Below are 14,516 nucleotides of genomic sequence, written 5' to 3'. Positions count from 1 at the left end.
TTGGAGTAAACCATTAGCTGTTTGGGCTAAATTATATCTAAATCATGTGGGCAGATTATTTTGAAAGCTGAACATTTGAATCTGCTGAAAATATGATAGCACCTCCCATAATCCAAATCTAAAAGTCTCATTTACTCTTCAACAGTTAACAAAAATCGCTCATGCAAAAAAGCATTATATATTATATCAAGAAATTCTTTTTGGATATTAATAGGAATCTAGCATATTTTATTAGAATTCTTCTCTCGTTCTTTAGACATATTTTCCAGATTGATTTTCTCTCTCAACAAGAATCTAGGGGTGAAACATGAAAAAGCAAAACCAAACAAACAAAATCCTATTTATATACAACCCTATTTTAAAATCTTCAAAGTCTTAAAAAATATGGGTATTTTCCTTTGTGAGTTAAAATAAGCACAAAACACATATATTGTGGTGGTTTTTGTTTTTTAAAGATTTAATTAACTAATTAATTAATTAATTTAGAGAGTGTGAGCAGAGGGAGGGGCAGAGGGAGAGGGAAAGAGAGCATCCCAAGCAGATTCTCTGCCCCCAAATGCAGAGCCCCACTTGGGGCTTGATCCCACGACGCTGAGATAAATCCCCTGAGCTGAAGAAATCAAGAGTATGTCGCTTAGCCCACTGAGCCACCCAGGCGCCCCACAAACCACATATACTGTATTGTCTATCGTTCTATTTGAGTAACCAAAAATAGCATTTTTGTTACATAACATTTGCTATAATAAAGGTGGAGCCAACCTGCTGAGAGAACCCAGAGCATGTAGCAGCTAATTCTTTCTGGAGAACCAGGGACAGCGGCCCAGAAGAGGCACTATTGAGCTGTTGGATGATGAGTTTCCAAGGTACAGAATGGGGCTGAAGACTTTCTCCACAAAACGTGCGCGCACAAGAACACCCCGTCATGAAGTAGTAGGGTGAATCTGTCAGCAGTGGAGTTGGGCCATGCTGGACTTCGTGTGAGTTAAGGGGTTTTTTTGAAGGCAACAAGCAGAGAACCAATGAGAGTTTCTAGGCAGTGAATTTACGTAACACAATCTCTTGTTAGGGAGATGGGTTCTGAGCTCTGGACTGAATCTCACAGAATGTCGTCAGAGAATCCTGGCAACTTCTAATTTGACCAAAGACCAGGCCAGTGCAGGAGTGATGGAGATACAGGCAAGAACTTGAGAGGCATTTGAGCTGGGTGTGAATGTGATGGCCGGGAAGGGGGGGGACAAGGCGGAATTTTAAGCTTCTTATTAAGTATTTCTTAATACTAGGTGTGATGCTGATTTTTGCATTTGTTTTTCATGCAAATTGTTGGAAGCTAAATAGGGTTTTTATGCTTAGATTGCAACTGGGAGGGGGGGCGGAGTACTCCTCTCATGTGTCCAGCTGGTTCAAATGATCGCTCTTCAAAATGACAGGAACAGGTGGAAAGTAGTAACACTGGGAGGCAGAGCAGGTGTGGGGGAAGCATTACTTAACCAGCACTTCCAGGAGTGGAGCTTAGTGAGTCTTTGAAGCGGTGGAGTCCCTGGGGGTGGGGGGTGGTTAAGGGTGCTGCCTCCTGAGGCCTTTCCCCTGAAACTCTCTTGTCATTGGTCCAGGTATCTGGCCTGGGCATGAGATTTTTAAAAGTTCCCCAAATGATTTAAGGTGGGTGAGAAATATTGCTTGAAAATATAAGTGAAGGCTTTTTCAGTTAGATAATGTAGCTTTAAATTTTCATTCTGTTGATTTGCCTAATAATCTGTTGTGATGCTAATGAAACAAGAGTGTCATATATTGACCTCCTAGCGATGACGTAAAAGCAAATAGGATAATATGTGTGAAAGTACATTGAGCTGGTCTTTGTTTAGGGCCTATTATCAGCACCAGTGTTTCAAAAATTTCTTACGGGAGGTAAATACTTAAATAAATCATTGGGAAAAATACAACAAAAGAGCATACTTTCTTCACTTTTACCTTTAACACATAGACTATAAACTTTTCATAAACACTATCTGCCACAACTTAAATATGTCCTTTTTATTGACATAAGATGAGTGGATATATTTTTAAAAGGCATCATAGAGGCTATAAATGCGAACTGAATATTAACACTCATCTTTGGGGGGGTTTCACTTTTCTTTATAAAATCTTATGACAGATCCCACAGATCCTAAGATCTCCCTAAAGTTGACTTGGCTTTGCACATACTTGATACTCAAAAGATTCTGTAAATGCTTGAACAACAAAAGGAACATGTGCAGTGTTAATATATTATCCTAACCTTGCATTGTCTGGGGCTGGGTTGTGCTGAAGAAACTGATCTCTTACAAGCCTTAAAGAATAGTGACCAAAACATACCAGCATGATAATCTGGGCAAAGATGTAACTACAATGCTCTTAAATAATTCAAATGCCTAAAACAAGGAATGAAAATATTTTTTTAGGGTGCTGAGGGAAATATGATTTTAAAAATTATTTGAAGAAAGAAGCCATAGAGAAAAAATAGAAAACAATGTTGGGCGTCCGAGAAGAGAAGAGAAGAGAAGAGAAGAGAAGAGAAGAGAAGAGAAGAGAAGAGAAGAGATGAGATGAGATGAGATGAGATGAGAAGAGAAGAGAAATATAAAAGAGGCAATGTCAAAATACAGGGCTCAGTGGATTATATTTTAAAAATAATAAGGATGCAAAACAAAAGAATAGATCATGGTTTCTGGATGCGGAAATTGGAGTAATAGCAAATACATTTAAAATTTTTATCTGTAATCTGTGATTAGAAAAGATAGTTCTTACCTACTCTTAAAGCTTTTCAACATGAATATTGGCACTTCCCAGGTCAGGATCCAATTCAGATCTCTCAACTCTGTGTATTTATAATATTTAACTCCTCCCACTTCTTCAACTCTCTTAGATTTCAGCTTATATGGCTTATTTCTAAAGATTTTATCCACTTATTCCACTTGCAGTCTTTTAAAAAAGAATGTTCTTTTCTTTTTAGTATGAGATTTACCGTGTACCTACTGCAGTGAATGACGTTATGAAAAAAGACACATAATTCTGTAGTTCTGTATTCTCTGTAAATTAGCTCATCTAATTTGTTTACCACCACAAATTTGGGACATCCTATATGATGTAGGATCTCAGTTCTAAATATAATACTGCTCCATATATGATGTCCAATATATAGTTAGTATATGAACCACTGTTAGGCTGCAATAATTATCCACTCCCCAATTTAAACAAGCTTATCCTGAATTTGCAGAAGATTTAACATAGTTTATTGAATAGTTAAGTATATACATGTGTTTATGCGTATATGTACTCACACACACACATATACATATTTTATTGAACGGCTAAAGGCAAAGTCATGATAGAACATGAGGATGAACATTGTCCTGGCTAGAATAAAGCATTTGTTAGTGAGAATAAGGGTTCTAATGACCTGAATTATGACAAAGAGCTCAGGAAAAGAAAATGGGCCTGCAGAAGACATGCTTTAACAGTTTTGACCAGCTCCCAACCTGTCCAGCTTTAATCTACATTATGTATGAGCAGGAATTTTGTATTTCAAATAGATTAATCAGAAAATTAATTATGAATCAGAAGAGGTTTACATGTAGTACATCACAAGAGTAGGCTTAATTGTCTACTTAATAGACTAAAGTAATGCAGGTGTTAAAAAGAATTTATCATCGGAAATATTTCCTACGTGCTTCCCTACTTTTTCTAATTTGGCTACTTGCAAACAGTAAGATTTTACTATTCTAAATTTTGTTGAGGACACTTGCTCTCATTATTCTGAAGGCTAGCAGAAATTTATGTGTTTTTGTATTAATTTGTGTGACAACTTGTGGTCTCTCAAAAATAACTTCAAAAGTTCCATCATTATGGAGAGAATTTTGGGTAAAAATTTAGAGTAATTAATAATTTATATGAGTTTTTTTTTTAAGTTTTTGACAGCCATTACTTGTACATGCAATTACTCAGTAAATAAGAGGCCCTCAAAGTCTTTTTTGACAAGACAAAGCTTCTAACATTCAAATTTAAATATTTTATGTGAAAATGCACTGCTACATCGTTATAAAACTAAGGACAGTTGTGTGATAACTGTAATTCCTCTTTCTCAAAATAAGAATATTTGTCTTGCTCTTTAGCTGTTATATTCACCCGTTCATTTTCTAGTGTTGCTCACATCAAGCAACAATTCTACAGCAGAAGTATTTACATTTTACTCTTACAGGGAAATGATCTGTGATGTAAATGAGGATAGGCATATTTAAATTGGGCTTAGACCATTCCAGTTCTCTCGTATCTTCCACTGTTGAAATAAAATACCAACTGAAAGGTAATATATGTGGTTGGTTGGTAAGCATGTTTCACTGAGTAAACCAAACTGCTTCCTAGGATGTCTTGCAGAAAAATAACCTCACTCTAAAATTCACTTAGCACTTAAAACTGGCAGCTAAAGTAGTGCCGAATCACTATGGGAGCAATCAAGGACATAAAGAAAGTTCTTTGGTTTAGGCTTCTCCATGATAAAGCATGAAAAGCATTTATGAGGACGGAGTGGCCTAAGAGAGGAGCCCAGATCACTTGTGTTCCAGGCCTACATTGCAGTTCCAACAGTTTATTTGTCATGGGCAACCAAAGAATACTCAGATTCAGCATGTTCATATGGAAGTGTCATTTCACTCTAGAACCTGCCAGCTCTCCTGCGCCCTTAGCTCAGTGAATAGCCCACTAGTTGATGAAGGTGTCTGCTTCTCCGTCACGTCCACACCTAATTAATCACCAGGTCCAGTGAATCTGCTTCCTGACTAGCTTGTTTCTCAATCTTTTTACTCCTCTGCATCCTCACTTTGCTGCTGATCCAAGTGATGAATACTTGTCAGAATTACTACAACAGTGTGTCTACTGGTCTCCTTTCCTCCAGCACCATGCTTCCCCAATTCAGTCTCTATAGAGTGCAGCCCAAACCTACAACCTCAAAGGCTTTCCATTTTGTTGGAATAAAGTCTTGAATCCTTAGCATGGTTAGCAAGGCCTTCTCCCCCCCCCCTTCCTTGTGTTCTTTGCCAGCTTCATCTCTCTCTCTCTCTCCAGAACTTGTGTAGTCACCACCTGCCCCCATCTCCACCAGATGGGGCTATGGTGGGCCACTTGAGAGCGCTAAGAACTCACTGCCTTAGTTCTTTGCATATGCTCTTCTCAGTCTGCCCTTGCTTCGTCTGGCTAGTTTCTACTCAGCCTGGAAATTCTAGCACATCTTCCATGAACTCTCTCTTCCTGACCACCCCTTTCCCATGCCTCAAGTCTAGGAGGGCTGCTCTCATAGCATTTGCCTCATCTGAAAGTACTAGACTTCAGTTATTGCTTGTTTACTCATGCAGCTTTACCTTTGGATCTTTGCCTTCACAAGGACCACGGCTGTGTCTGTCTTGCTCATTTGTCCAACCCTGTGCATTAGAGTGAGAAGTTCATGGCAGATGTTCCACAGACACTTGTGAAATGAACAAATCCGAATGGAGTTATGTACAAAGGCCTGAGAGCTCAGATGTCTGTTGATGCCCTTAGCTATCTGGTCAAAGTACTACAGGAAACAGTACATGATAATTAGCTGTCCGCTTTTAAAAAGTTACCTCCCTGCTACAAAGTTTCACCACCCTGCCCCCTCTCCCCCCACTGCCCTCCCAAATCCAATAACTGGCTAGATTTAAATCTATTTGACTTCTTTCAGGCTTGGTAAGAACTGTAGCAACCATCGTTATATTTAAGAAAATTAAATTACTATTATCGGTCTACCCATTTCTCCAAGAAAATGAAATTACTTCTCTACAGAATTAAAACACCATTTCCTTGAACTTGATGAAGCAGCCAATTTTCTATTGTGTTTCCTGCCTCAAAAAAGAATATGTGTCTAGACATAATATTAGTGAAGTTTTTCATGAGATACATTTTCCACTAGAACAAATTCCATTATTCCTACACAACGACATAAATAGCTCACTGTACCTTTTTGCTTTTTAATTAAAAAAAAAAAAAGTGAAATAAATTCTAACTCCTATCTCCAAACATAGAATTCTGCTTAAAAAACAAAACAACAACAAAAAACCCACTCTGGATTATATATGGTTTCTCCAACTTTCTAAGTATTACCATAACTGATTTTGAGAGATGCTGAACAAGTTTGCCTTGTGGTATTCTTTGTAGTAACAACTGTCAGACTTTAGCACACCTCAGAATCTCCTGGGGGGGGTTTTAAAACACAGGTTTCTGGGCACATGCCTTAGACCTGAGACAGAACCAGAAAATTTGCATTTCTAACAAGTTCCCAAGTGACACCTATGCAGCTGGCCTGGAGACCACACTTGGAGATGGAACTTATACAAGCAATTCTCCCTTCCCTTTTTTAAAAATATTTGGTCATCAGTGTCTAAACCGGTTTTGCTGCCTAAAAATGTGAAACATGTACTCAGTGCTGAAACTTAAACAGCACAAGGGCACATCATTTTCTTAAAAAGAAGCCTCTTTCTGCAAGCTTAAAAAATGCAATGGAAAAATAGCCTGAAGAAGGGAGGTTTTACCTTCGACTACAAACATGTTTTGCCTCAGTTGTGATTTCTTTGTTCCGGTGCCAAGCTGGCGATTAAGCTGGCACAAGGAACAGGTGCCATCGGTTTACTGTGATGATAGTGTAGCCCTTGTAAGCCCCGGAACAAGGAGGGTCCGCACATAAGCTCCTCCCAAGGCAGTTCTAGTTCCTTCTCTTGCTACCTAGATGGTGCTGCTCATTCTGAGTTCTCAGAGCCACAAAGGAAGGGGAAGATTTTCTTTCGATCCTGTGACATCCTCCCCCATTTATACCATTTTACAGCCTTAACTTATAGAAGCAATCTTAATCCTCTTTAAACCATAGAACTAATTGTAAAGTCCACCAACAAAGTGGCACTTTGGAATCTCTTTGCTGCAAAGACTTTCCATTACCCCTGTGTTCCTCTGCACAATCACTGGCTGAGAAGAGCATGTCGAAAACCCTATCTTGAGCTGAGCTTGTTAGAAGGGTTATTTTTGTCTTACAGCTTTTGTATTTTAATCTTCTTAGAATTTCTTAGGAAGTTCTAATTCTCATCAGTTCCGGCATAAGCTGAGTCAAATCAAGGGTCTCAGAATTTCAAGAAAGTGATGCCCTTAGTAAGGACTGCTGAAGAAATCAGGCACACCATGCTGTGACCATTACAAGGCACTATGTCAGTTCCCATTCTTCTCAAAGGTTCTTTCAGACTGGGGACCTTTGCCTTGTTCACTGCTATATCCCTATGTTTTAAAATAATGCCCCCAAAATATAAAGGACTCAATACATGATATTTATTGCCTGACTGGCTCTCACTATAAGCTTTACAGGTGGCACACAATAAAAATTAAGGAATTGTAGCATTACACTGAAATTCATGAATTAAATGTTACCAAAACTGAGATTGCTCCTACAAATGAAAAAAATGAACCAGAAGACAGGTTGTGTTTTATTTGTTTGATTTTTAGAGAGGGAGAGAGAGATGGGGATGGGCAGAGGGCAAGGGAGAGGGAGAGAGAGAATCTTAAGCAGGTTCCATGCCCAGCACAGAGCCTGACGCCTGGCTTCATCTCACAACCCTGAGACCATGACCTGAGCCGCAAATCAGGAGTCGGACACTTAACCAACTGAGCCACCCAGGCGCCCCGAAGATACCTTACTAGAATATAACCTCCTCTACCCCCCAGTCTACAAATATATCCATCACCAGACTTAGGGGCAAATGTTCAACATAAATACACATTTACATTTCAGGACTTAAATCCCTGGTTCTGCATGCGGGAATTACCCAAACTAGTAACACTTCTTCCCCCCGACTTTAAATTGTCTATCACTTTATAAATGAAAAGGAATTCCCCATGGGACACCCCCCCCCCCCCCACCACACACACACCCTTTATATAGGGAACACAGTTTTGGCTAAATCCTTTTCAATTGTGTAGGAAGAGCATATATTTAGTAGGTAGACAAATGTGACGGCCGTTTCTCTTTAACACCAATGGTTTCCTCAAGGTTGCTTCTCCATTTTATAGTTATATCAGTTTATCTTTTTTATTTTATTTTTTAAAAGATTTTATTTATTTATTTGACAGAGAGAGACACAGCGAGAGAGGGAACACAAGCAGGGGAATGGGAGAGGGAGAAGCAGGCTTCCCGCGGAGCAGGGAGCCCGATGTGGGGCTCGATCCCAGGACCCTGGGATCATGACCTGAGCCGAAGGCAGATACTTAACGACTGAGCCACCCAGGTGCCCCTCAGTTTATCTATCTTTACAGCCCCTTCTGTTGTAGCTAGCCACTCTCTAGACTCAGCCTATCTGCTCACGAAAGAATCCAGCCAGGGAGGAATCCATTACAAAAACTTTAGGTGCAACTAAGTCATGACACTCAGATATGGCCCTAGAGGTCAGCCTTGACTGCTGGCTCCTCAGTAATCTACTCTTCCTCCCAGATTACTCATCCCCTGAGGTCTGTTTCACGGACACTAGACCCTGCATCAAATGCCCAAATTAGGACAGCCTTGCGCCGTAAGGCTTTATTGCCCTTTCTAGCTTTGGATCTCCTGTAACCCAATACCTCCTAATCCAAGCCAGACTCTCTTAGGCCCTTTGGATCCTCTTCCTCTAATGAGTCATAAGCCAGTTCTTCCAAGTCCCTCCTAGCACCGAAGTTCAATTTTTTTTTTCTGCCAGGTTCTCATTTCTTTCCCCGTTCCTATTGCTGAAATACCACTGAACCCCTCATGGGCACCCCAAATCCTGGCAAGGTACAGTGTTGCTGTCTTAAGTTCATTTTCAGGGCTGAAGGCACAGCAATGACTAGTCAGTCAGCACCCAACAAGCACACTGGACCGACAGGACAGAAATTGGGGTGGAAGGAGGCCAGACATAAGGCCCTAGGTGCTAACACATATTTCCACAGAATAATACAACTGGTGAATTCTCATATCCAGCAAGGACCAAATCGATGTACTATTTTAGCACTCCTGCAAGAATTCTCCTACGTCATTTCTGCACAGAGTTTTATTTTATGGAAAAGTTCCATGCTTTTTAACATACTATATCATCTCCTCATGCCAAGTAGTTTCACATTTTAAGAATTATAAAATGTACTCATCAAAAATTTTTGGCACCCCATGTGCTGTGCATTATATGCTTATATATATTTAAAAATCCTGAACAAATCTCTCTTGGGGTTCTATTTAAACTACAACCACCAGCACAGCAAAGTATGATAGAAACAGAACGACTCACAGAAGACTAGCACCTTCCCCACAGGTACCATACTTTGAAATTTTGTTGAAATACTTTGAAAATCAGCTGTGCAGTATATAAGAACAAAGGCAAGCTAGCATATTTCCTTCTTCTGCACAACATTAAAGCCTCAGAAATGAAATGTCCAAACCTCTTCTAGAAATAAAAATCAATTGAGAAGAGCAGCCCAGAAAGCATTAATGCAATCAGTCTGCATGCTGCCAGCTAATTTACAATCCATGACAAGCAGAGCCAAGTGAGAGTTATTTACGTTTGTTCTTCTGGTATAATAGGAGGGATGAGAGTGAACAGGACCTGCTGAATCAGATCATGTTTGACTGAGGAGTGACAGAGGAGTTTTCTTCAATTAATTGCCAGCTGCATAACTTGAGCTAATACCAGCTGGGCTTTCGTCATGAAGTGACACAAAAATAAATTACTCTGTACTCGGGTGCTGGCTGCGATGCAGTTAATTCATCCATCCAAAGTTGGGAGCAGGGGGAGGGGCGGTGGTGATGCTACCTGAATTTTATGAGCATATTTTGGCAACTGTTTTAACAATACTGAGTTCATATTAATTATCAAAGTGTCTAAATGTATCCATTTAGGCTCAAATACACGTTTGGATGAAGAGATTCTTAGAAGGGATGAACCAAAGAGGAGAGAAGTGGTCCGGTCAAGGTCATGTTAATTTCTTTCACCATTAGTGAAATCCATATTCACATTCAAGTCACATGGTCAAGGGCAGGAAAAGGCAAAAAGGGTTTTATTAAGGGATATCCTTATGGGGGAATGCTTGAGGAGGGGAAAAGTGATGACTCCAGTGACGTAAAGAAATCCAGTATAAGGTTTAAAGAAGTCAAACGTCTGCTGGTACATTCAGAAGAGATTAACAGGCCCAGCTGCTGGGACTTTTCGAGCGAGGTGACTGTCGTGGTGGTCACAAGTCCATGTGTCTTCTGGCTGCCTCACCACATTCCCGTCTGTCTGGATGGAAGAGTGCCCACCCACAAGCCAGACCTTTTCATTACGGGAAAGTTTCCGAGGTTCCATGTGTCAGGCAAACTTCGCTTACCCATCACTTCATGTAAACACCTCTTCTATGGAGATTTCTTACAGAAACACCCACTTGAAAATGTCTAACCAAAGAAATGAAGGTCAGAAAAACAGAAGCTACATGGGAATCTAGGTACGGAATATACAGACATGAAAGAAGCTCTCCAAATGAGGAAGCAGTAGCAGCTTGACCTCTGAATTCTTTGCTGTCTGTTTGCTCCCTCGGTTTTCAAACTGTAGCCCTGGAAATATAAACACACAATTCTAAACATTCACAGGCCTGCGGCAGCAAAATGCCACAAGCCAGCTTCACAACTGGGGCGTGCAGACCATAAATTCTGCGGTGGGAGGAGGGGAGGTCCAGAAATGGCCCGGCACTGTTCAGCACCCTTCACCAAAGAAAACTGGGCACAAGCAAGAGCCCACTCCTGGTTTTTCTCATTCATTGAAGAAGGATCCCAAGGATTGAATTACCCAGTTGATGCTAGTTCTACCCATGCCAGGGGGCAAGAGTGAGAAGACTGCCAAAGGCCATAGCTGCTTTGGATTTCGGCAGAACTGTTTGGTCTCCAGTGTGGTCATGAGCACTCCCATTCTGACACGGAGTTTAGAGAAGGACTCAGGGACAACCTGCCCAGGGTTTGACTCTAACTCTGTCAGCAGGAGAGAAAAACCTAATTTGTGCGACTGATGAGAAATAGTCTTTGCTATTGGCGACACAGACCGGAAAGGGCAAGACAAGAAAACCATCACTATTAGTTACATTCAGAGCAATGGAGAGCAATGCCTACAACCACCTGGTACCCAGTTCCATTAGTGGTTGGTTAGTTGGGGAGACTCTAAGCCATTAACTGAAAACTATCTTCACAGTGAGTCCTGGGGGAGGTGAGCTGTTAGCAAGCTGAATTAACAACTCCTTTTTCAACTGCCACATGTAATGGCAATGGGCGCCCTAAGTGTAACTCCCTTCCAAGCCAGCGATTTTTAGCGAGAATATCAGCGAAATTTCTAGGTATGAGTATTGCAACGACATCATTTCCCAAGCATTAGCTTACCTCTTTCTTGTAATGTGAAACACTTTAGTTTTAATTTTCTACCTCCCTCTACCTCACAACCAAATGTATAACTGGAAACAGAAAATTCTGATCATTCCTGTTTAAGAACTTTGTTTTGTTTCTGTAATCTTTATACAGAGCAGACAGAGATTCTTTTTCTGGAATAATACCTATACTTGGGATAAATGATACATACGGATGTATTAACAGACTCTCTGACTGAAACACAAACATATAGAATTCATGAAACATGAATATACTCATCGCTTTCATTCAGGGCCTGATTATCTAATCAGTGATTCATTATCTTCCCCATTTTTCCCCTCTGACATTCTCTTTATCAAAAAAAGAAGTGAAAGAAATGGAAACTGCAAAAAGCATTTCCCTGGCTTGATGGTGGATAATATTTATACATTTTGTCTTTAAACCTAACAACCTCCTGAGGGTAATATCCACTTACCTGGAGATCAAGAGAAGCTCAGTGGCAGAGAGATGCACCAAAACATCACTTCCTCCAAGGCTTACTTGATAGAATAACCTGATTTAAGAGATGCTCAGATACTTTTGCTTTATCCTGTCATTCTTTTCAGAAGCTCTCCATTTACTTATCTTCCTTTTAAACTGTGATTTCCTTGAAGATAGGGCCTGCATCTTACTGAGCTTTTTACCCACAGGGCCCTGAATGGTGCCGGGCCCTGGCAGACCATCACATATGCCAGGAGTAAGTGTAAGCCATGCAGCCCATAGGCAACAACACTGGGTTTTCAATCCAGAAACGTCTGATTCCAACACCTACAAAGTAAAACCCACTAGAGTTTATCAGTAATATTTGGCAAAAGAATAGGTATTGAGAAGAGTTTATCCAGTTTTATTCTGGATAGTTTACAACCAAAAAGTTCTCAAGACGTAAATGTTGACAGAATTTGTGTGACCAGGTTAGCTCTGTTTGCTGAAACCATAGATAACTGGAAACTAAAGATTCAGAAAATAGTCAGCTTCAAGGAAGGAACAGGAGTCTTCATTGAACATATGAATGAGCACTTACTTTGTTAAAATGTAGGTTGGCTTTTCCCCTGGATTACAGGGAAAATACTCCAACACCAATTTAACTTCGGAGAACTATATTCAGTAAAACCCTAAGTATTCTCTGCATGAAAAATTCTAGTTTTTCCTTACTATACAAATTCACAATGTAAATATAATCACAATGGCATGTCCTTTCTCAGCATCATTTAAAAACACAAACCTTTGAAGAACAAGGATTTTGGCCAACTAAGTAGAACAGCTTTAAATCCCGTGAAAAGAAATTGCAGACACAAAACCTGAGAAGGATTTTCAGAGGTAGCTTCGCTGATGGAGCATTATACCAGCTTATATCAGCTTCCTTTCCAAACTCTGGGTCTCCCTCCTCCTGCCTGACTTGTAACTGATGTTAATAATACAAACATACTTAAACTAAAAAGTTGAACGATAGGTAGAAAACAGTTGTTTGGCTTAAAATGTAACCAATGTAACTAGGAGAAGGCCACCTTCACTTCAGTAATAGGCATAGTAGATACCTTGCCCCGGCCCATAATACTATTAGAAACCCATGAAAATGTTTTCATTTCTTTTAAAATAAAAAAAAAAATTGAACATAATCCAGGTTATATTTGTTTTATACCAATGTAGTCGTAAAGTATAGTTTTTAGTATTTTTTTAATGGAAGAAGAGGCCCACAAAGCCCAAGTGAATAGAACCCACAAAAGTCAAAGTATGTTCCCCAGCTAGGCTACTTTTAATCTTAATAAATTTGTTATGGCATTATTATTTGTTGGAATTATTTCAGCCGTTTATTTCTTCTCTCCACCATAAAAACCAACCCCTCAAAAACAATGGAAATTCTTATTAACTGGATTGGGTATGGACAGGATTTTAATGGATATCAGCCACAAATTCAATTCATCTGGGCCATGAAAGATTTCTTAGGATTTCCTAAGAAAGCCTTCCCTTTCCCTATCTCACATCTTTTACCTGGAAGGCAACAACTTAGAAATAATCCCAATTTCAGAGGAATAAATAAAGATGAACTGCGAGAGCACTGTACCTTATTTTTTGTGGTTATTACAATGCATCTCTGCATACTTGTCATGCATCCTCCCTTTCTTATGTTCTGTTGGAGAATCACGCTCCAAAGGATGGGGCGGACCTCCATGATGGGATGCACAGAGGCCTGGTCAGTCACATGACTGATTCAAGCCTGGCACTTAATCCATTTCAAGTCAGCTCTGAGTCTCCTCTGGACTCATTGCAAAATATATGCTCTCATGCCACTGGAATTTCTCCAGGCAGGATTACACCTGGTGTTGCCTCAGCTCTCTTTACCACCACATGGGGAAAGCCTGAGAAAGACCGTAATGCAGAGGGGGACAGAGAAAGACAGAGATTGATGTCCTCATCACATCTCAAGAGCACCTGGAACAAGCCCTGCACCCATGAAAATCAGCCGCACTCCTTGAATTTCCCAGTTTCAAGATCCCATAAACTGCCTTTCTATTTGCTTAAATCAGTTTAAATTTAGTTTCTATTACTTGCAAATAATGGGGGCGGGGGAAACTCTGATGAATATACTATTTCACCACATGGATCTTTTTTCAGTATTAAGGAATGTAATAGAAATCCTGATGAGATGCAAATCTACTCGGCTTACCCCTCTCTTTGCTGACAATAAGTCATTTGTATTTGGTTGACAATAAGAGAATACAATTGTTTGTTGTTGCACCATTGGGGCAAATTCATTAATTCATTCATAAATTCAGCAGATGCTCACTGCACAACTATTATGTGTCAGGTAACCAATGAAGATTCATAATTTAACAGAACACACAAATGGTCTCCTTTCATAAAGTTTACAATCTTATGGAAAGGAGTCAACACTTAAAGAGAGAGATCACATATAGATGATGGATAGCTATATGTGGTAGAGAGAAAAGTAATGCAGGAAAGAGAATACAGAGTGTCTGGGTTTGATGATGGGTTTTGTTTTGTTGTTGTTAAGATTGTATTTTATTTATTTGAGAGAGAGAGTGAGAGACCACAAGAGGGGGTA

At 39.9% G+C, this 14,516-nt stretch overlaps 1 protein-coding gene across 6 annotated transcripts in view; it reads right to left on the bottom strand.

Moving 5' to 3' along the window:
• Positions 1-14,516, bottom strand: part of PDE4D (phosphodiesterase 4D) — a 1,449,177-nt gene that overhangs the window by 516,437 nt on the left and 918,224 nt on the right. The gene's annotated exons all lie outside the window — the stretch shown is intronic.

Source organism: Phoca vitulina, unplaced genomic scaffold, assembly GCF_004348235.1.
Source record: "Phoca vitulina isolate PV1807 unplaced genomic scaffold, GSC_HSeal_1.0 scaffold6, whole genome shotgun sequence".
NCBI lineage: Eukaryota > Metazoa > Chordata > Mammalia > Carnivora > Phocidae > Phoca > Phoca vitulina.
This window is presented reverse-complemented; position numbering and strand designations above follow the sequence as displayed.